The 23,069-nt window shown below is 41.7% G+C and overlaps 1 protein-coding gene across 4 annotated transcripts in view; it reads right to left on the minus strand.

Annotated features, from left to right (window-relative positions):
• The window catches only part of LOC121926539 (galactosylgalactosylxylosylprotein 3-beta-glucuronosyltransferase 1-like), a 64,405-nt gene extending 42,712 nt beyond the window's left edge, over nt 1-21,693 (minus strand). For 2 of the 4 annotated variants that reach the window (XM_042459587.1, XM_042459582.1), the window contains exon 1: nt 21,492-21,693. The gene's annotated coding sequence lies outside the window, so the exon portion shown is untranslated. Of the gene's footprint in view, nt 1-19,764; nt 19,799-21,491 lie in introns of all 4 variants that reach the window. The other 2 variants (XM_042459583.1, XM_042459585.1) reach the window with 2 other exon arrangements.
• Between the last annotated feature and the right edge of the window lie 1,376 nt (nt 21,694-23,069).

The raw sequence follows: 23,069 nt of genomic DNA on the forward strand, positions 1-23,069 counted from the left end.
AACAACCATCTGGGCAAGAATGAATTCCTTTAGTTTTCTTTTAGATAGAAATCTTTTAGATTTCTTTTAGATACTTTTCCTGGGGCTGTTTTGAAGCTTCCCATAATCTGAATCAACAACATGTACTCCATGTTTGCAGTAGTGAAATGCTTGGGCTACTGGTTTTTCAAATAGAGCACACAGTGACCCAGAGTGTTCTAGCATCACTATCAATCAGTATCACTATCATTTGCCCTTTCTGCTCCTTTGACCACTGGCAAACAGAAGAAGACCAACATCTTTCTCATGAAGTAAGTACTGTAGATGCTATAGGTGGCTAGACTCTACCAAGTTACCATGTGGTAACTAAGTATGCAAAAGGATCTTGTAGCCTCTTTGAAACTAACTGAAAGAAAGATGAGCTTTCATAGACTTCAGCCTACTTCCTCAGGTGCATGTTTTTATGTGGTAACTGGTAACCTGTGGATCACATCACAGCATTACACCTCTAAGGTGTGGAAGTATGAGACAAACATATACAGTTACAGGCAACATTGCCTCAGTCCTTTTTGGGGAAAAGCAAAGAGAGTGCTGGTCTTGTTTTGAAGTTAACCAGGTTGCTACAATCATTGCATGTGGAGACTTCTTTGAGGAACATACATAGCAGGGCTTTGTCCTGGTTTGATACCAGGTTGTGAAATGCACAACAAACTATGATCAGTTTCCACTACTTGTGCTTCTAGAAAGGACCTGCCTTGGTGGTGCAGTGGTTAAATACCTGTACTGCAGCCACTCACTCACAAAGCATCAGCTTGTGAGCTCAATCCCAGCCAGGGGCTCAGGCGTGACTCAGGCTTGCATCCTTCTGGAGTTGCTAAAATGAGTATCCAGCTTGTTGGGGTCAATTAGCTTACAGTTGTAAACTGTTTAGAGACTGCTTAGTGCAGTATGAAGTGATATACTGTATAAATAAAGCTGCTATTGCTATTAACTCATTTTTTAGGTTTTAGGATTCTTTTTCCAACCTGTTTTTCCTATTGTGATGATCTTAAGTTTTTTCACTGTTTAAATTTGGTTTTTGTATGCTCTAGCCTACTTGAGTGCTATTTTAAATAGATAAAGCTGCTGTAGAAGGCTACAGTTTTTGGGAAGAGGAGCAGTGGCGGGTGATGGCTTCCACTTCAGTGGGGTGGTGGGGTCATTCTGCGTTTTAGTATAAACTTTAAAAAAGCTATTCAAGGCTGCATTTACACTGCACAAATAATCCAGTTTGACACCACTGTAACTGCCTTGGCTCAGTGCTATGGAATTTTGGGAATTGTAGTTTTGTGAGACATTTAGCCTTCTCTGTCAGAGAGCTCTGGTGCCTCAACAAACTACAGTTCCCAGAATTGCATCACATCGACCCATGGTAGTTAAAATGGTGTCAAACTGAATTATTTCTGCAGTGTGGATGCAGCCCTAAATGATTAACCTATCTGAGAGACAGAGAATCTTAATAGTTCCGTTGGTTCAAACTTGCATGATATCTACAGGGCTGCTTCTTAACAGTTCTCAAAAATGACAACTGGTTGAAAACATGGCTGCCAGACTGTTGACTTAAATGGGCCAAAGAAAATATATAACATCAGTTCTGAAACAATTCAATTGACTCTCGTATTGTTTTGGGGTTTAACTCAAAGTGCTGGTGCTGACAGTTATAACTCTGAACAGTCTAGGTATATAATATCTAAAGATCTACCTCTTCCCACATTAGATCTTTCTTGGAGACCTTCACAGAATCATAGTGTTGGAAAGGGCTTCACCAGGATCCAGTCCAATCTCTTGCTAAATACAGTCATTCCTCCATTCACGGACTTGGAGTCTGCATTCCTCGGAAATAAGCGAGGCACAAACGGAGGGCGACACAAAAGGGCATGAACCCAAAGCACAGGAGCATGCCATCACTGGAGTCAATATGGACTCCAATATTGGCAATTTTCCATTTGTGTGTGTGTGTGTGTGGTTCCAGAATGGATTCCCCACGAAAATGGAGGGTCAACTGTACAGGATCTCTAACTAAAGCACCCCAGCAGATGGCAGTCCAGTCTCTTTTTGAAGACATCTACAGAATGAACCTTAGCCTCCCCCCGCTTCCAAATTGGTCCCATTTGTAAACTGTTCTTACACTCTTTAAGAGTAACATAAAACCATTAGGTTTGATCCCACCCTTTAGGGCAGCAGAGAACATGTTTGCCCTCCTCTGTGACAGCACTTGAGGTATTTAAAGAGTGTAATCATATCCCTTTCACCTGCACATGGACTTATTCTTCAGTGGCATCAATGCTCTACAGCATACTCCTACGAACCTGTGTAGTTTGTTTCATTCTTCACTGCTGACCTTTCACAAACAGGCATAGGAGCAAAGGCACAGGAGCCCCACACTGAATCACACTATTGATGGTATCTCGCTAGTACTGAGAATTCTGGCTGGCAGCAGGTCTCCATGATTTCAAGGAGCATTTGACCCCAGCCTTATCTGGTAATGATCTGTATCCTTGATGGTCTCCCATCTAAATGGTATCTAGACTGGATCCTGCTCATTTTTTAAAATCAGACAAAATCAGATATTTTAGAGTGGCAAAGTTTGTGCTGCTTCCAAAGTTTCCTGGAACCTTTCAAGTCTAAGGTCCTTTTGTCCCTTAGGCACTGTACTAGGTTTTTCCTCTTTCTGTGTTTTTTAGTTCAGCTTTTGCTGCAAACTTGTTTGGGTTAGCTTGCTTTTTTTGGCAATCAGTGTTCACAACAGAAGAACACATGGAATATTCCTATATTCTGCCACAAAGAGGTCTATATGAGTTTCTTGTAAACTCCTTCTTCTACATAGGAGTTATATGAGGTTTTCTTCTCATTTTATAAACATTACATGAAATCCACTAGGATTACTTTTCAGAGAGGAAAACTGCATAATGAAGACCACTAGCACAACACCTTCAGGACTGTCCCAAAGCATTTTGCTGCCTAAGGCAAATAACAAAACAACAATCATCACACTCTTTCCTATTCCACATTACAGAAGGTGAGTGCACTGTCTATTGAAATTTAATTCAGCACTAGAAATGCAGGGGACAGCATGCTCCATCACATCTAAAGTCATCAACCCGAGCTAGTTTATGGAGTGCAGGAAAAAACCTATCTAGCATACTTAGCTCTGTACTCCAACAGTCAAGACTATAGAAGTGTTATGGGGTCCTAGTAAAGTCAAAGCTTGGAAAAGTTACTTCTTGAGATTGCTGATCCCAGAATACCCAACTCAGCATGCTCACTGCTGGTTGGGGGATTTTGAAAGTTGCAGTTCAAACTATTGAGAAACTGCCACTGCTGTCCCCCTGGATCTGCTACCCAAGGAAGCAACCTCACTCTTCCTAATGGCGAGGCTGGCCAGTTCCAAAGGAGCATTATGCAGAATTGTGATGTGCTCCCAAGGCATCTGAGGCACACTGAAGAATTGGTGTGTGTTTGGGTACTCAATGAAGGGCAGTATGTAAGGGGGAAGAGGGGAGGAATTATTCTCAAAGTACAAGAACATTTGTTTTCCTCTGATATTTCTGAATTATCACTTGCTTTAAGTGAGGTTTTTCCCCATTTTGCACACAGCCCCTAAACTCATCACAATGCTGCCTTGCAGTCTGTTAGAAACAGGCTCCTGATTCTTTGAGTGCCAGACAGAAGGAATTTCCTGGCTGATTGATTTCTGGCTTGAAGTAGCCAGCAATTGCGAAGTCTCATCCTAGGAAGACTGCCAAGCTGGGGGAGTCTGTAGTTGGGAAGGCATCCAAAGCGGGAAAGGGGAGGACATCCAGAACAGTTTATCAGGAGTCGGAGTCCTTTCTGCCTTATGGTCTGTGAAAATAAATATGGAGAAAACGTTTTAAGCAAGAAGGGAATGCCTATCATTGGAACAAAGAACAAACTTTTGCTGAAGCTTCGTAATTCATACATACACATTTAGACAAACTGTTAAACATGTTGTCCACTGACCTCAAGGGACATGTGTAGGAAATGTCAACAGCAGCAGTAATATAGTACTATTCCACAATGGAACAAAGATAAGATATACATACAGTAATTTATATATCTGAGATTCCATGTGGTTTAGAGTTTGTAAGGTTGGACTGGGGCCTGGGAGATATAGTTCACTGAGGCATGAAACTCTCTGGGTCACCTTGGTCCAGACACACTGCCTTGCCTATTTTATAGGGTGGTTGTAAGGATAATAGTGGGGAAAAGAATTCTCCACATATTTACAGAAGAATTTGTGGAATTCTGGTCCAAAAAGGGTAATTTTTCCAAGCTCTTTATTGCAGCATGGACGCTGCCTTTAGTTCATTAGAGGAAAGGAAGGACATGAATAGAATGAATGAATGAATGATTAATTAATAAAATTACAAATAAATAAATAAAACCACATTAACTTAGGCCTCCATTTAGCAGTATGTCATTAATTAACAGGCACATAAGCACACTTAGACATGCATGGAACATCACTGACACAGTCAAAAACCCATGAGACTGGGATTTGAAAAAACAGAAAGAAAGCCATACTCGAGGCCTTCTTTGAGGAGTATATTAATTAACATACATACAAGACCACATTTAACAGATGCATAAATCCTTGTAACCCAGTCACATCACTAGATTAGTACTGGTAGAGATTCTCAACAGGGTCCCTCTGCCAAAATTGTGCCACTTTGGAGGTTGGCAGGCATTGCCCAGAAGTGGTGGTATTTTTATGCATTAGTGGTCTATATCCCTCCTAAACCTGTAATTGTACCTTAGAGTGGAAACTCCTTGAGGAGATAGGCTTAGAGTCATTGTTATGTCTCTCTGCAAAGGGCTTTGTATCATCTAGTGATGGATTACTTAAAAAATATTATTTTTGTGCCCCACGGACCAGAATCCTCTATATGCCAGCTGGGGCATTCTAGAAGTTTTAATCCAAAAAAAGTAACTTTTTTTAGTCCCTTAATTATAGCTGTACGCTCTGTACATATTTGACAGAGATGTACCGTTAAGAAATTGTGTCCCATTATTTGATCACTCCACAGTTGTACTCTAATATGTTTGACCATCAGTAACCCCTACAACCCTGGTTTTGCTTTCTTTACATGCTGGTGATATGTAGTTCTGAGGGCTCTACATCATTATGGCACTTCATGCCCATACAAAGTATTTAAATTGTAAGATGGCTCATTTGTCCCCTTCTATTAAATTTATTCACTGTGCATGAGGAATAACTGGAACAGCCATGGATTGGCACAAAATATCTGGATAACTTTTCAAAAATCAATTCAAAAACATGTGGTTGGCCTTTGTATTCCAGTGTGGTTTGTGAAACAGTGCCTCAAATAGGCTTCACAGCTGATTACATTCTCCTTTCATACAGGCAATGGTTAGTGAAAATTATACCCGGCGCAGCCAGGTCCAGCTGATTCTCGAGCTACAAAACCCCCTATTCTGATTCTTAGTGCTCAGAATACAATGTTTTAATAAATTATGCTTCATTCCTGCATGGAACCAACAAGTGGTTGCACAAAATATTTTAACCCACATTATCTTCATGATTACACCATTTTCATTCCCATTCAGTGCCACAAGGTAGTTAGCCCACCCTCAATAAAATGTAAAACACCACTTTTCAGATGACATAGTTTAAGATCTATACACAATTGTTTAATTAATTGAATCAGCTTCCTTCCACTGATTTCTAGTGATTTTAAGTCAATTTAATCAACAGATTTAATAGATTTTTTATAACCTACTAAAAAGAAAAGGGATAGAATCTTAAGAGTTGTTATACTACATAATTATTAAAAAACCAAAAACCCTTGCTTCATTGGTTCCCCTCTTAGGCTGCAATCTTATACATTTATACCTGGCAGATCATTGTAGTGAACTCAATCAGACTTACTGCTGACAACAGAGGATTGCACTGCTGGGGTCAATTCTCACAAAAAGCTTTCTGCTCTGTATGCACTTTGGAATGAGAGGGCTGTTTGTAGTGTAGCTCCTCAAGGATGACTGATTGTTCATGGCAGTAGGGAGGTAAATGAATACGATAATGAAAATTCATGTATTAAAGCTCCACTAGATTATGAAGAGTGAAGAACAGGAAAGAGGGATGCATAACCCTTTCTCTACCTGTCACTTTCCTGCTTCAACCTGCCTCCCAAGCAACTTTTCCCCTTGCAAGCATTCAAAGGTGTGCAAAAGTGCATCACAGATGGATTTTGAGTTCGGCAAATGGAAAGAGCCACTAAGAGTGGGGTGTGTGCGATTTGGCATGGGGGAAAATAGCAGGTGGGGGTAGACTTTGTTGTTGGGAAGGAAGTACAATTTAAGAGTGATGAGAAATACTATGAGTAGCTGGGGAGAGGATTAAAGATCTCATTGTTCCTCCACTTTCTCTTTGGAGAAATGAAGCTACAATCAAGCTCTAGTATACACACTGTATGCAACATATACATAGAACCTCACTCTCAAAAATGGATAGGTCTCTTTTTACAAATCACTCCACAAACATTCCTTGTGGCCCATGGTTATATACATAAGTATTCCTAAATACAGTAAGGAACACTAGGTGAGAATTTTTCATCTCTATTTTTTTTTTTTCAAAATGAAGTTGAGGCTATACTATGCAAACTTTTGCATCATATGATGCTAGCCACTGATGCATGACAGCCAGAGTGGTCTAGTGGTTGGACTAGCACTCTGGGAGACCAGGCTTTGAATTTCTGCTCAACCATGGAAACCCACTGGGTAATCACATGCTCTGTGCCTTGGAGAAGGCACTGGCAAATCCCCATTGAATAAATCTTGCTAAGAAATCCCCATGATGAAGTTACCTTGGGGTTGCCGTAAGCTGGAAATGACTTGAAGGCACACACAACAATAACAATGCATGTCCAAGATGGTTTGGGTTAGCTCCTGAAACGCTGAATACAGGGTAACATTTTAGAAAAAGCCAAATGAGCACTCTGCATTTAGAGGATCCCTCATGGTGGTTTCTACTGTGAATCCAATGCTCTGATTCAGCACATCTTAATGTTCCAACACTAAGCAAAATAGAATGATTTTTGTTGTTGTTGTTGTTGTTGCAGTAGTATTCAGATGGCAACAGACAAGAGACTGGAATGTAAGTTTAAGAAACAAGTCAGAAATATTTTCACAAATGAATGGAAATAAAACCTTTTAAGACTTTAATATTGTTTAGTTTCTGATGTTAACAGGCTCAAGATGTTTAATGTACAGTATTAAATTACATGGCTAAAATGTTATAGATTGGTTCATTTTGGTTTGGAGATCATTTGTTATTTGATATGAGATGTTTGGTGTCATATTAAAGTTCAGGTCATCCTTGATAACATTTGTTTTTGATGAGAAATAAGATAAATATTAAAATCAAAAATAGAGTTTGAAATAGGCTTTCAGTTATGAAAAAGACTTGTAAACATGGTAATCTTTAGTTTTTTTGTGGGGTTTTTGGGCTATGTAGTCATGTTCTGGATGAATACTCTAAGCTAAATATAAGACTGCTTTAGCAAAATGAGAAGACTAAAGTTTTTAACTTTCTCCAAGATTCTAAGTCATAACATATAAGTATAGTTTAGCTGTATAGATAATTTGGTCTTATTTATATTATATTGTCTTTATTTTAGGGGATGGGAAGTCAACTCTTGTATGTTTCATTAAGTAGTGGAAGGGGGATGGATAGCTTGGGGTAGTTAGTCTTGTAATTGTGCATTTATGTTGTGTATTGTATCTTTGTTTTGTTTGTTCTTAAAATTAAGACTATTGTGGCAATAAATAAATAAATTATCCCATTTATTTAAAACATTGCCTAGTGCAAAATGATAGATTCTGAAAATGCCAGTTGGAATAAGATGGTGATCAGCATAGACCTGACAGACCTACCTTAAACTATGCAATTGTGAAAATAAGTCTTATGAACTTGGAGGAAATATTAGCTAAGGACTCATCAGATTTGGTAAGCGAGGAAGGAAAAGGGATGGAGTGTTTTTAAGTATTTTCCCCAACACAAATTCACTGCACAGCACTATTCCACCATTACTTCTACTCCTCCAACAGATAAACTGGACTGATTCCTCATGTCATCTACAGAAGCCGCCTCAGTGATACATGCACTGACAAAAAGACCCAGTGCCAAACTGTGGTGCATTGTTGGACTGAGACCATTTAGATTCTACCTGAATGTCTAGCAATTTCATGAATGTCACTTTGGCCTAGTCATCACCCCCCAGTGCAATGTACCTTACAGCAGTGCTACTCAAAGTGGTATTCATGGACTGGTGCCAGTTCATAGTCAATTCTTTTATCTTAGCTGTTGTTCCCTGGCATTTTTCTAGGAAAGAAAGACAAAATGCAAGCAAAGTATGGTACTAGTCCCTGGCAAATTGGAGGAGAATCAAGGCTGGTTCCCATATCAGATAGCTTGAGATGCACTGTCTTATACGGTTGTTTAAAAGACAGAATGGGAGGATGGGACTTAAATACTCCCCTGAGTTCCTTGGAAGATAAGAAAAATCTAATAAAGTAATTGTTGAAGTCATTTCCACAAGTTGAGGACAGAAGGACACTATGAAGATCCATTAGACATTCCCTGAATTCAGTTGCATGTGTCAATTCCTATATTTCATTTACAGGCAGGTTCCCCTTGAGCATGTGGGGCATTATGGAGAAGAGCCATCCCTCTCCTGTGCATACTAGTATGCTCTTATAAAGAATGGCTCTTTGCTCTAGATCATTGCTCTACTTGTGTGCAGCCAAAAAAGGCACTGTCACATCATTATAATTTAGTCACTTAATAATCATCCCATTCCTTATTCTAATAAATAGCCCTATTATTATTCAGCTTTTATTCATGTTTAATTTTGAAATTGACAGTCTTTTCTTTCTTTCAGACAAACATTTTCCTTTATGGGCAATAATTTAAGGCTGCATCACATAACCATATTTTTACCTGATGATCAGAAGAATCACATTTTATCCTCATAACTAAAAATATTTGGTTTCACAAGAAAAAGGAGCATTTTAAAAAAATGAAATCCAATCCATGTCCATTATTGGTAAGGAAACTTGGCACTTGAAAAGGTATCTTAAGAAAGTATCCAAATGTACTGGCCATGCAAAGCTATCTTTTAGGTCAAACTAGTGAGCTTATCCCATGAACTTTAAAACCAGCTTAAGCTTCCTGGGCTGCAGCCAGGACACAGGACACAGGCAGGGATTATCACATGCTAAATCACTGCCTAATTGCCACCTGCCATCAGCCCGGGTCTAAGCTGGGTCCCAGCTGCACTCCGCCAGCACTTTTTCAAAGTCAGAAGCCTTCCAGCTTCTAAAAAGTGCTGGCAAATAGCGGCTGGGACCCGGGCTGATGGTGGCCTGCGATTAGGCAGTGATTTAGCATGCAATAATCCTCGCCTCCATCCCATGTCCTGGCTGCAGCCTGGGAGGCTTGAACTGGTTTTAAAACTCATGCAATAAGCTCCTAGATATAATATTAATCACACAAATGCAGTGCAATTAATGTGTGTACATTTACAAGTAGACAGATCAACTAAGTCCTAGTACTGAGTCCCAGCCTTTGAGTCCTCGAGCCTACCTTGAACACTGTCTTTGGTGAAAAGGTGGGGCATAAATGATAATGATTTTGACTCTCACCTCTATCACATATTATATAGGCAAATAGCAGCTATGCAGGGACCTGGCTTGACCTGCACTTTTTAAACTAAAGATGCTATGCCATGGCCATTTTGTCTCTACTCAATCATTCCACATACAAAAAATCTCCAGCAAATAAAAGGCTCAGGTGGATGTCTGTTGCAAAACAAATAAAAATAAAATAAAACATACCCTAACATCCTTTTAAAATGTGCATGACTGGGGAAAGGGGGGATCCGTGTTGTTGTTGTTGTGTGCTCAAGTCCTTTCCGACTTATGGCAACCCTAAGACAAACCTATCATGGTTTTCTTGGCAAGTTTCTTCATTGGGGTTTGAGACTTACCCAAGGTCAGCCAGTGGGTTTACATGGCTGAGCCAAGATTCCATCCCTGATCTTCCAGAGTAAACATTCAAACCACTACACTGAATTGGCTGTTACCAATCTATTTGTAAACAGCCATATAGGCAAATATAACTGGTACTGTATCTGGAATCCCAATAAGGATTCTTGGAAAGGGATGGTAAGGAAAGCACATTTTGCTTCCATATTGGGGAAAAAAAGAGTACATTATAAACAAGATCAGCCATGAGTACAGAAAGTACCCAGGGTAATTGCAATTATTATGCTATAGTTGGGTAGAATCCCCAGTGAATATCTCCCACACGAACAGTGGGGAACTAAGGGGTGTCACTTAAAAGCACAACTGTGCTCTTGTTTGTTCCCATTTTCTTTAGGGGCACCTGCACCAGAGACATTTTTAGTGGACTGTGCCCGTTATATATGGTAAAAGCATGTCATTCAGCCAGAGAAAGGTACAATTTAGAAGGCAGCATACAGTGGAGTTGTGTTCCTCATAAAGACAGAACTGTGCTTCAGGCATAATTAAAGACTGCGCTGAAACTCAGAATGGGGGTCTCCTAACAGTGAACCGAAAAATCCTTCCACTCACATTACAAGTGGAGCCCAAACTTTTATCAACTTCAGCCCCAGATTATAATGCATTTACTCGTGTTGTCATGTCACAGGGGCTGCCCTCTTGTCCTTCTCTACTCCTCCTACAAGAGTTGACTACAGGTAAGCTGCAAAGAAGGCCTTTTTTGGTGAGTTCTCTGTTTCATTCTGCCTACTTTGCATATCTGATATACTGTATCAGGCTTTGAGATCTCAAAAACTGATGGAAATGCACCTTTCACAGCATCTAAGCAGCTAGTATGGATATGAGGTGCCCTGGAAGGTAAAGCAAGGATGTGCAAATGCGGAGGAGGTAGCAATTATTCCCTAACAAACTAGGAGAGGCAGGAGCGGTTTGCTTTTGCTTGTGTCTGCTGGGAAGTGCAAGATTCCCCCTTTTCCTTCTCTCCTCCCTGCTGAGTTAACTGAGCGGAAACTAGTTTTTGCACTTTGAATTCAATTTGCAGCAAATGAGGTAAACTGAGGACAAAGGGGGAAGTGGGATAAAGGAAGAAATTTTTTAGAAGCAGGTGAAAAACTGGGATGGCAGAGGAGTTACTGGAACTGTTCCTGTCAAATTAGGACAGCTGATATATGATATAATGCAAATTCCAGTTCCAGGAACGGCCAAAATAAGGGTAATTTCTTGTGCGGTGGTGGTTTTGGTGGGGTTTGAGGGGATAATGGAGGCAGAGGGGCCACACTACAGTAATACACAATTAAAATACTCCAGACAGATGGCCACCCAGCTTCTCTTTAAAAACCTCCAAAGAAAGAGACTCCACCACACTCCGAATAAATGTGTTCCAAGGTCAAAACAGCCTTTACTGCCAGGAAGGTTTTCCTAAACTTTAGGTGGAATCTCTTTTCCTATAGTTTGAATCCATTGCACCAAATGCACCACAAGTTCTGAATTTTAGAGTAATATGATTTACGTTCACATTTTAGTGACTGTGCATGTGGGGAATTATTTGTGTTAGTTACACGGAAGAGAATTTACCCATTACCAAACTGAAGATAATTCACCCATCACTAAAAAACCATCACCACCACCTTCCTAGATTCTTGGCTGAATTTTAATCACTGATGGTTCAAAATCCCACCCAGTAGCATTTGGAAGACAGTAAAAACTAAGAATAATAATCAAACTTATGGTAATCAGCCTTTCAAATAAAACTTCAGTAACATTCACTGCATAGCTATTCAGTTTCAATATTAAATATCCCTTTATCACCCACCCGCACACTTCTGCATTTGTGCCAGCATTAGTACTGCCTATCTTTGGTGCCATTTAGAGGCAAAGACACTGCATGGGCACCTAATTCCCTTGATTTCAGAGGGGGCTGCATTTTTGTTTCAGCTGTGTTCTTCCCCCACTTCCTCGCCAACAGCTTGAATCACACTTTCAGGGCAGGGACTGCTCAAAAAGTGGAAATGATTCATTAATGGATATTCCATTTGTTGATACTTTTGATTGGCTTTGGCATACAGCATGCTCTAATTCAATATCAATAGACTTTCAAAACACACAATATCGAGTTTTAATTGCTGCAGGTTTCCCTGCTCCTACTCCCACTAGCCCTTTATTTAGTGCAGAGTTAAGTGCATTGAAAGCGATGCTAAGTGGCAGCTGCTGTGCACACAAGAAACGGATGGCAATCATAGTCGCTGTCGCTACTGCACACACCCCTTTCCAGAGGGACCACAGCTTTCACTCAAAAAACAGTCCTTAAAAGGAAAGCATCAACTTTAATAGTGGAGAATGCTGTCTTTGAGCTGCAATGGTTATATGAGTGTAGGATCATTAATAAATTGCTTTTGCACTTACTAGAGGTAAAATTCTACTGGCAGTGCACATTTATATTGACATAACATTATTGTTAATCCTGTCCTGACAGATATAATATTAGACCTAGAGCCTGGGCAAATTACTTTCTTAGGTCATGGCTCTCAGAATCCCACAGCCAGCTTGGCTACTGAATAGGCTGTCTGGGGGCTTTTGGGAGCTGTAGTCCAAAAAAGCAACTTTTCAAGCCCTGCATTACACCAAGAGGTGGCATAAGTAAACATAGCTGTCCCTTCATCCTCTCCTTCCACTGCCTCAGCTACTTAAAAGGATGGCATCTTCATTAATTATGGCAACAGAGTAGAATACTATGGTATAACAAACCTAAAAATTTCATTCAGTTCACGTTTTCCAGAAAACTATCCCGATTTGTATTTCTTGGACTAATTCAGTTTAGAATGCAATGATTCTCACTTTTTGCACATCTAAGAAAGCTGCAAAACAGTTTTTATCTAAAAAATATACCAAAATCTGTGTAGAAAGGTTTGTTCTAGATTAAAATGAATACTAATATATATATATAAATGTACTGTGGAAAATTATATAACCTTTTCCTCTTTTCTAAATGCAGATCATTGAGGAAATACATGTGATGTTAACATTGTCCAGCAAGGGAACGGTCAACCCATCCATCCCTATACACCCACAAAGCACCACAGATATAATCTATTAAGACACAGCACTGTCCTCTTGTCTAGAGAGCTATGGGTCCATAAGTGGAAACTTGTGCAGAATCTCCCAGTGATCATGACTATGGCAGGGGGTTGGACTGGATGGCCCTTGCGGTCTCTTCCACCTCTATGATTCTATGAACCCCAGTGCCAATTTTCTAAGCTCTGATGGAAGAGTATTGGGGACACTGTATTAAAAGACAAGTCTAAAACCAAACTTCAGAAAGATAAATGGATAACACCATGACTTCATACCTCTTTCAGTTACTCTTTTTCAAGGTTCCTTACACAACTAGTCAGGTTGGGAGGGGGGGTGCAGAAAGTTTTCTTTTATAAATAAAATGTTGTTCTGAATGGGGTAGAATTAATGTTCTCTGTCAGTGCTGTCTATGTTTTGTGCTATTTAATCATCATATTTTGTTCTTGTTGAGAGTCTGTGCCTTTGAAAGCTGTTAGACTTGACTGAGAAGAAGACAAATCATCTGTGGAACTCCCTCTCAATGTGTATATGACTCTGGCTACATCCATTCCAACTTTCAAAATGGTCTCAAAGGCTTATCAGTTTCTAGTTCTTTTTAACTGATTTTTTTTAAAAATTTTTTTGCTGTTGGCTTTTACATTACTGCTTGCATTACGAATCTTTACGCTACTGCTTGCATTTCAGAAGGCCCCAGCCACCAGAGGCAGTGGAGCTGCAACATGAGGTCTCCTTGGATTTATAATCCAAAAAGTAACATTTCCAGGCTCTGGTTCTTCCATCCAGCCGTCAAGCTTTCTTGGGTTTATTCATTTTCATATTATTTCCTCCTCTCAAAAGAGCTCAGAACATGTACAGACTGTATGTTATACCATGCTGACGGGGTGATTCTGGGAGTTGTAGTGCAACTTGGGAGTGACGAAGTAACCATTATGGTCAGTGCCATGACATGGAAGGTGTTTGTAATAATAACATGAAAGTGGTGTGACTGGATTTGAAGTTGTTAACAACATTGTTTATTTGTATAGCCAAAGCTATTGCAAAATGAAATGCATGTAAAGCAAAATAAAATAATAATTCTGTTAATCTAATTAGTAAAACCAAACATTCAGCAAGTGGAGGATTGTTCATCTGAACAATTTTATCTGTCATCACAGCAAACATTCCTCTTTAGAAGTGTTGATTTAGCAACAAAACTGGCCAGAAATATTATGAGGTCTGTCCCTTGGTAGAAAACTGATCAAATCACCAGCAGATTTATCAAATGACATATCTAAATCTTTAAACAATACTGCACTTACAGTAAAATCTCTTCAACTGGACAGACAAGTAGACAGTGAGACACATGTTCAGGCATGTTAACTTTGCATCTGTCTTTACAAGGAATCCTACAATAATATCTTTCAATTAGTTGTCTCACTTCGAGTAACAAAAAACATGGAATTTTTTTTTTAATGAGAAGACATAAACTGGTGTGGGCGGGGCTGGCGGAGCTGGCTGCATGATAGACAACTCGTCGGACTCCTCCCCTTCGGTAAGGTGAAATAGAAACAAACTTCCAAACACGTGGCGAGTGCAACAAACGTTTAATCACCACAAACCAAGGGAAATTCACAGCTCCCGCAACAGGCAGGGAAAGCCTTCACCAGTGAAACTATAAGTCCCAAACACTGGGCAATCAATTGCGCCTTCAAATCTCTTCCTCTCGTCCGTGTTCCTCCGCCCGCGTCTGTCCCCCAGAATGCTTCTCCAGAGGCTCTAACTCAGACTTCTCCTTTCTTCCAGGCTCTGGGCCGGTTTGCCACAGTTCCCCTTTCTCGTCCCACCAAAGTCCTTCTAGGGACTCCTGCGGCTTGGCACCCCACCCTCCTAACTCCGAAAAAGGGAAGTCCCCTTCTATTCGTGGGTCCCTCAAAGACACTTCTTCATGAGGACCTTTTCTTCGGGCCCCTGACCGGGTCTGTAAAATAGCAGGACTCCCGTCCCTTATGGGCTTCCTCACTACCTGCTCTCTCCCTTCACCGACCGCAGCTCCACGTCCTCCTCTTCCGCCACGAGAGCCTCTCCCCGGTCGCCTTTCTCCTCCTCTTATTTCCCCCGGTCTGACTCCTCCTTCTCCAGCGTCCCCCTGCTCCTCCTCACCCACCTGACCCTCATTAGCCCTCTCATCCCTCTCTCTTAAGGGAGCCGCCTCACTACAACTGGACAAAAGGAAAGACAGCCTGAAGCAGCCTGAGCAAAGTCATTACAAGAGTGATGCCACCCAGACTGCCACTAGCCCAACGGTGTCTCAAGAACATATTCCTGTAGCCTCCCACCCTTGTGATATGGAGTGATAATCTTTTATTTACTAGCTGTCTGCATAGTATACATGTATAACTATTCCAAGTAGAACGTATTCCTGTAGCCTCCCACCCTTGTGATATGGAAGGCTTCAATAGGAGAGGCACCATGAATTCACTGGGAACATGCTTGCTTGGGAGTGTGGGATGACATCCTCCTCTTGCACCTGCTGTTGATCCATGCTGATTCGTGCCGCTCAAATGAAGGCATTGTCAGCAAGCTTTGTCACGGGCGACAAGGGAAATGCCAGAGATTCTGTGTCAGTGTGGGTTGATATATGGATTTTTGCATCAACTATACTTGCTGTGCTTTCAACTTTGCTGCAACAAGTACACTGGATTGTGACTATGTAATACCAGCACAGCAGGATCTTAGGACCTCCCTACCCAACTCCCTCAGGGTCTAGTAAAAACAGTGTCTTATTCACAGTACATACTTCAAACTCTTTTGCTTATCATTTAGGTGTACTATGCAATTCAATTCTAAGTGTGAAAAGCCTCTGCTGTTTGGTAGTTACACCTCTGAGACCACTTATAGGTGGAACAGTGGCTGGTGGCACCCATCTCAGTGGGCAGTGGAGTCCATTCCAGGTTTTCATTTGAACATGAGGAGCTATCCAAGGTGCTAAACTCTGTCCCCAAAATAGGTTCATCACTTCACTGATATGGGAGCTACCAGCTGTCACTAGATTGCTGCAGTAGCTAAGAAAATGGATTTTAAATTCTGCAAGAAAAAAGCCTTCTTTCCACAATCATCTTTTTTGCAAAATGCAAAGGCTTGACCAGAAGCCAGTCACCTCTTGAGTCTCTTCAGATATATCAGTGAAGCCATTCTGAACCAATAAATGTGGAAATCTAAAGCAAAGTCTCACCAAGCATGCACCACTAGGCATTTTTACCAGGCTTCTGGAGAATCAATGAACAATTTTAGAAAAAAAAAACACCCTCAAATCTCTTCCCTTCCCAATCTCTTCTACTTCTTCAGGACACATATAAGTGATACAATTGGACCTCCATATCCACAGATTCTACGGTTTGAAAATATTCCAAAAATTATAAATTCCTAAATGCAAATGTTGATTTTGCCATTTTATATAAGGCACACCATTTTACTATGCCATTGTATTTAATGGGACTTGAGCATCCATAGATTTTGGTATCCACAGGGGGCCCTGGAACCAAACCCCAGACACCAAGGACCCACTGTACTCAGATTTAGCACCTTCTGCCAACCATTCAGAATCCATTACAAGTGGCTTGGTTGCTCTTTTTACAAATCTGCAGGGTAAATCACTATCAATCCCATATCGTCAGATGAGAAATGTGGAAGTGTGGTCTACTGCTTTTATAGTTTGTATATGTCCATGGTTTTAACATATATTAAACTCTTTTATTGTTTAGTATGTTTTTAAATTATACATTCTTTTCTACAGATTTATCCTCTTAATTTTTTATTTTATTTTATTGCATGGTGCCCTGAGCTCTTTGGATACAGGGTGGGATATAAATATTTAAATCAATATAAAATGAGAGATGGCAACTCGGACAAAAAGAACAGTGTGGGTCAAATAAGCAGCCATGAACAGAGGTTCTCTCTCTCTCTCTCTGTGTGTGTGTGTGTGTGAGAGAGAGAGAGAGAGAGAGAGAGAGAGAGAACGAGAAAGAGAGAAATGATCAGGATCATACAGATGGGGTGGGATGGAGAAATGTAATACTTTTTCATTCTCCTGCAAGATGGATGAAAATCATCACTCTGAAGTAGTTATTTTCACCAGTAAGAAATCTCCCCCTCCATTGATGCTAAATGCTAATGGGGGAATCGCCTGCCAATACAAAAGGCAACTTCTGGAAAGCTATTTTTGTCAAGACTGCAGCAGAACGGGGAAAGGATTAAAATCCCTCTCCACACCTGCTGAAATCTCAATAATTATCAATCTTTCCCTTGCAAAGCAGTGGGTATTTCCACTCTAAGACCCTAGGTAGTAAATCATTTTGTAACATATCTAATTAGGTTGGAATCCCTAGAAAGGTTCCTCGTTTCATCACCAAAATTTGAAGCAGCTCTCTGTGAAGTAACACTTGTTCTAGGCTCTGCCTCAGAGGACAGAGGAAATCTGTGCATGAGTTGGTAGCCTTCTACTTGGAATAGTTATACATGTATACTATGCAAACAGCTAGTAAATAAAAGATTATCACTCTCTCCTCACAACTTCAGCCTCCAAATGTTCTCTGCTATTGAAGCCCTGTTTCTCCCTTACTCTGCTCTGTCAATGATACTGAACCATTCCATGTCATCTGCAAGTCTAGTTTGGGTGTCTTCTGAGATAACTTTACTTATCTATTATTTTAACCTTTGCTGACCCTTCCCTTTTGATCAATTCACACATCATACAGTGACAGATATGGGTCTGTATGCCCAGCAGAAATCAGGCAATCCTACAGACATTTCCAATCATCTTTAATTTTTTTTAACAGGCATAAGATATAAAAAAACAAAACCCTGCAGCACTGATGAATTCTGGTTACCTTAGGTTGAGTAACCAACTACTTGGTTGGAAAAGCTTGGTTTTTACTCTCCTGCTGTATAGGAGTGAAAGAGGTATGTCCCTTTTATATCCAGTGGCTGGCAAGGGGACTTTACAGAATAAGAGCTGTACTAGTAAGTGGCATTTGTAGGAAGTCCTTCCAACCAATAATATTTATGCTTCCAGCATGAGACAGCCTGGCACCCTTCTGAAAGGCATGATTTGAAAGGACATTTTCTGTGTCTCCATGTTTTTCTGGCAGTTTTAAAAAATATGTTATTCCTTTGCCAGAGTATACCAAAGACTCGCTCTGCTAGTCACCTGAACTAAATTTATGGGTGCCATTGGTGACCTGGCAGCCATATTTTGAGCTACTATTTCTCTGCCTGCCTTAGGCTCCCTATCCTCAGCTGTCTTCCCCCCCCCCCCCCCTCAGCCTGACTTTTCATTCCTAGGTCTTTTAGTTCCAGCAAGCACAGCAGTCCTGCAGTTTCAGGGTGCCCTCCCTTTCCAGGACATGCCCTACATTTCAGCCTTCTGTCCAGGAGGAATGCCAAAATGTCCTCCACTTTGAGCATGACTAAGAAGCATGAATTTATATTTATGTTAGCGTTTTTAGCTTTTCTTTGGCAATGTCCCATATTTTTTCTTGAATGTTCTACAGCTAAGACACCTCATCACCCTAAACAGTATCTTCCACCTTTGAAATAACTCAGATAAAACAGGATGGCAACCCATAGCTTCCTCTGAGCATATTTCAGTCCTGAATTTCAACAGCCCCATAAGATGCACTTGATTGGTATTTCACTGACCTCAGTCTTGGACTTGCCTTGCTAACCCAGGCCCCCTTTTCATGGGATGCATGACTGAGGGGAGATGCTTGACTGCTAAATCTGTTTTGGCTGAAACAGATCAGAAGCAAGCTACAAAATGAGTCACTCAGCCTTGTATGCTAACACACTTTGTGCACAAGGAAATATCCTTCCCTTGCTACAGAAGGGGCAAAAAGGATCTGAAATTGTCAATCATGATCTTTCACTTGCTCTTTAGACTTGGCAAGATCTCAATGATCAGATAGCTCTGTCCGGATCAAACATGGTCTCCTCTGCGTTGAAAAACCATGTGGTAGCAGGGAGATCTTCCACAGATATGGCTTCTTACACATCACTGCAACACTGTCAAGTTGCACCTGCAGAACTTCAGACAGTTTTTTCAAAGCACAAGAGGGCTTTCAAGGTAAGCTGGGGGTGGGCAGGCCAACATTTATCAGACATTATATCTGGGGCTTCCTGCAGATCCAGGATGCCTACTGTTCACAGCATCAATTAAACCTTTTCCACGCTGCTACATCTAATCTGTATTGAACTTTAAAATTCTAGATTCTCAGTGCCATTGCACGATTTGCACAGAGATTAATTTGAGCTGCAGTTCCTCAGGGACTTTGCTCTGGAATCTGCCTTTAATGCCACCGTTCAGCTCCGGGAGCATGCAGATCCCTCTGAGCATATCTTGAGTACTCCCCCCCCCTGCTAATATGTAATAAGAACTCGATCCTGAGTTCTCCTGTTGGATCAGATAATGGCTTTTGAATCAGAAAATGAAAATGTCAAGGGAGGGCTGTCTCTAGTCCTCTCATTTGGAAATTAAAACCCACTCGCCGTGGCTGATATCAAACCCCCTCCTCCCTTTATCTCCCAGTTCTGATTTCAGTGGTGTAAAATGGCAAAAAAAGTGAAGCTATTTATTACCTTCGTCAAATTCATCTCTGAACAAAACTGCATCCTGTAAAAAAAAGGTGAAAAATACAGTTCCTGTTTAAAACAAAAACAAAACCCCAAGCACAGCAAGGCGAAGGAGAAGAGAAATCAAGACTCTTTCCTTTGCACATGGGCATTTTGAAAAGTGTCCCCTCTCATGCACTGTTTCAGTATTTCAGGCAATTTGCATCTTGTCAAGCTGTCACAGTCGGACTTTTTTGTGTACATGCATCTTGAGATGCCCCTCTTCTTTTTAGTACTGTGATGCACTCCCTACTCCCGGTTGTAATTTCTTTTGTTTAATTCAAACAAAAGAGGACGCTTTGGTGGGAGACTATGGACCAGTGAGTCCTTCCTCCTCATTGCCAAAGCATTGCTCTTAGTCTTTATCCTTAGGAAAGTGCTACATCTATTATCTCTTTCACTCTCATCTGCTCCTTGCCATCAGTTACAGACAGGTGATATTTCATATGGGGGGGGGGGGATAATGGAAGGGTTAAACGATGGGTTAGATAATATCCCCAAGGATCTTGTCACAAAGGTATCACATAGAAAACAAAAAACACAGCTGTGATAGTCTGGAAGGTCAGTTTTCTTTCACCTAACACCTTATAAAGTACAAAAAAAAAAAAAAAAAAAAAAAGAGTCCCACTCTGAGCCAAAAAAAGAGAGGAAAAGAAACCAGAAGAAGGGGGATTGTGCAAAGATGGTCCTTATTGTCATTTATTCTGACAAAGAATGTCCTCTTTTCCAGAAATGTGAAAGAGACAAAGCTGTATCTCCCCCCATTGAGCCAACATGGATTGAGTGTTGGACTAGGACTCTAAAAGAGCATGGTTTGACTCCTGGTTCGGCTATGGAAACCCATTGGAGGGTGACCTTGGGCAAGTCACACTTTCTCAGCCTCAGAGGAGGACAATGCCCAAAAAACCTCCAAAACCCTCTGAAGAAAACTGGCCATGAATTTTATTTATATATTTATTTTATTTCTATGCCGTCTTTCTCCCCCAAAGGGACCCCAGGCGGCTCACAATCTAAAAACACATTCAAACAATTTTTAAAAGACAATTAAAATACCCCAATAAACATTAGAAAGTTAAAATTTAAACATGCAAAAGTTTTTTAAAAAACCCATAACCTTAAACAACCCCCCCCCCCAATAAAAGCAGCCTGATTTCGGAATGAATTCATTTTTATTGCTTATTATTATTATTTTTTCAAAAAGAAGGAAACCAGGCGTCTGAGGTCGAACCAACTCTTCTAGAGGCTGCCACCCAGGCAAAAACCTAGAAACCACCCCTGCTTTTTTTAAACCCTGCTTTGATGGCGAGTCCCTGCCTGGCGGGGAGGCTGGGCTGCAGGGCTCTTGAGGCTTCTCCTAGGGTCGCCTGGAGGTCTCCGAAACGACGGGAAGGCACACAACAACAACAACAACAACAACGGCGAACCTCTCCTTGGAAAGAGATTCATTTTAGAGGCGCTTTCAGCCTTGCCTTCCCCTGAGAGACTCGGACTTGGAAGCCACCCAGCCGAGCCGAGGACTCGAACCCAGGACCCTAGAGGTCTCCTCCTCCCGAGTGGCAGAGCCCAAGCCTCCGAGAGAGAGAGAGAGAGAGAGAGAGAGAAAGAGAGACTGTGCACACAAGACACCCACAAAACAGGAGAAAGAGGAGGCTTCCAGGAGCATCTCTCCTCGCTGCCTCCAAGAAGAGCCTCACCTGAAGGAGCCCAGGGTCCCTGAGGGGGAGTCCGAAGCCTGAGGGAGCCAAGGAAGGGGAGGGAAAGCTCCTGCCTCCACAAGGCTCCAGAGGATCCTGCTCCTGCTCCGCCAGAAAGCAGGGACTGAGGCGCCGCGTCAAGCAAGCCAAGCCAGCCGCCTCCTTAAAAAGCCCCTCGCCTTGGAGGCTCCGCGGGGAAGGAAGGGACGAGGGAGGGAGGAGGAGGCAATGCCCCCCCCCGCCTGGCCTCAGCGCCTCCTCCTTCCAGGCCGAGCCCCCCCCCTCCCCCCTCAGCAAGGGACAAGGGCAGCAGGGAGGGGGCCTTGGCTGGCCAGGCCTCCCCTGGAGGAAGACTTGGCTCCAGTTCTGGGCCCCAGACTCCAAGGAGGAGGTTGCAGGGTTGGGTCCAAGGAGGGCCAGCAAAAGGGTGAAGGAAACCATGCCCTATGAGGAAGGACTAAGGGAGCCTGGAGAAGAGAAGGTTAAGAGGTGATAGGATAGCCCGGTTTCAATATTTGAAGGGATGGCATATTGAGGAGGGAGGAAGCTTGTTTTCTGATGCTCCAGAGACTAGGACCAGGAGCAATGGATGCAAGTTGCAGGAAAAGAGATTGCAGCTCAACATTAGGAAGAACTTCCTGACAGTAAGGGCTGTTTGACAGTGGAACACACTCCTTCCTCGGAGTGCAGTGGCGTCTCCTTCCTTGGAGGTCTTTAAGCAGAGGCTGGATGGCCATCTGTCAGCAATGCTTTGACTGAGAGTTCCTGCATGGCAGAATGGGCTTGGACTGGATGGCCCTTGGGGCCTCTTCCAACTCTATGATTCTACAGTTACCATAGCCTTCCTATATAACACCCTTTCCACCCAAAGGTGGCCCCTCATAACATATACCATCAAAAAACCCACTAACAACACTTCTCCAAATGGATACAGTCTTGGATGGAGATGGATGACAGAATGGAGGGCCTGCTTATCCAGTCTCCAGATGACACCCAATTAGGAGGAGTAGCTAATAATACCCCAGAGGAGAAGGCCAAAATTCAAAAGGATCTGAGGAGATCAGTAAAGCTGAGCCAAAGCTAACATAATGTCAGCCTTCCCCTGAGGCTGAGAGAGAGAGAGTGACTTGCCCAAGGGGGGGGGGGGTCCACAGCCAAGCTGCAAATTGAACCCTGGTCTCCAGAGTGGTAGAATTCAAAGATATAGTCATGTGAGTCTGTAGAATTATTATTATTATTATTATTAACCTTTATTTATGAAGCGCTGTAAATTTACACAGCGCTGTACATACAATCTTTTCAGTTAGACGATTCCCTGCCCTCAGGCTTACAATCTAAAAAGACATGACACAGAAGGAGAAGGGAGTGGTGGAGGGAAAGGGTAAGAGGTCCAGCAGTTCCTCTCTACCTCCAAGGCCTGGACCAAGGCAGATGGACTGGAGGGAGGGCTTGGCTTCATAATGGATGGTTAATCTTCTTCCAGGGAAAATATATGTACTCTCAAGTAGGATAATACATATACAATACATAGCAATACAGGAAATGGTTCGATAAACAGGCACCACAAGAACATCAAAT

Source organism: Sceloporus undulatus, chromosome 3 (genome assembly GCF_019175285.1).
Source record: "Sceloporus undulatus isolate JIND9_A2432 ecotype Alabama chromosome 3, SceUnd_v1.1, whole genome shotgun sequence".
NCBI lineage: Eukaryota > Metazoa > Chordata > Lepidosauria > Squamata > Phrynosomatidae > Sceloporus > Sceloporus undulatus.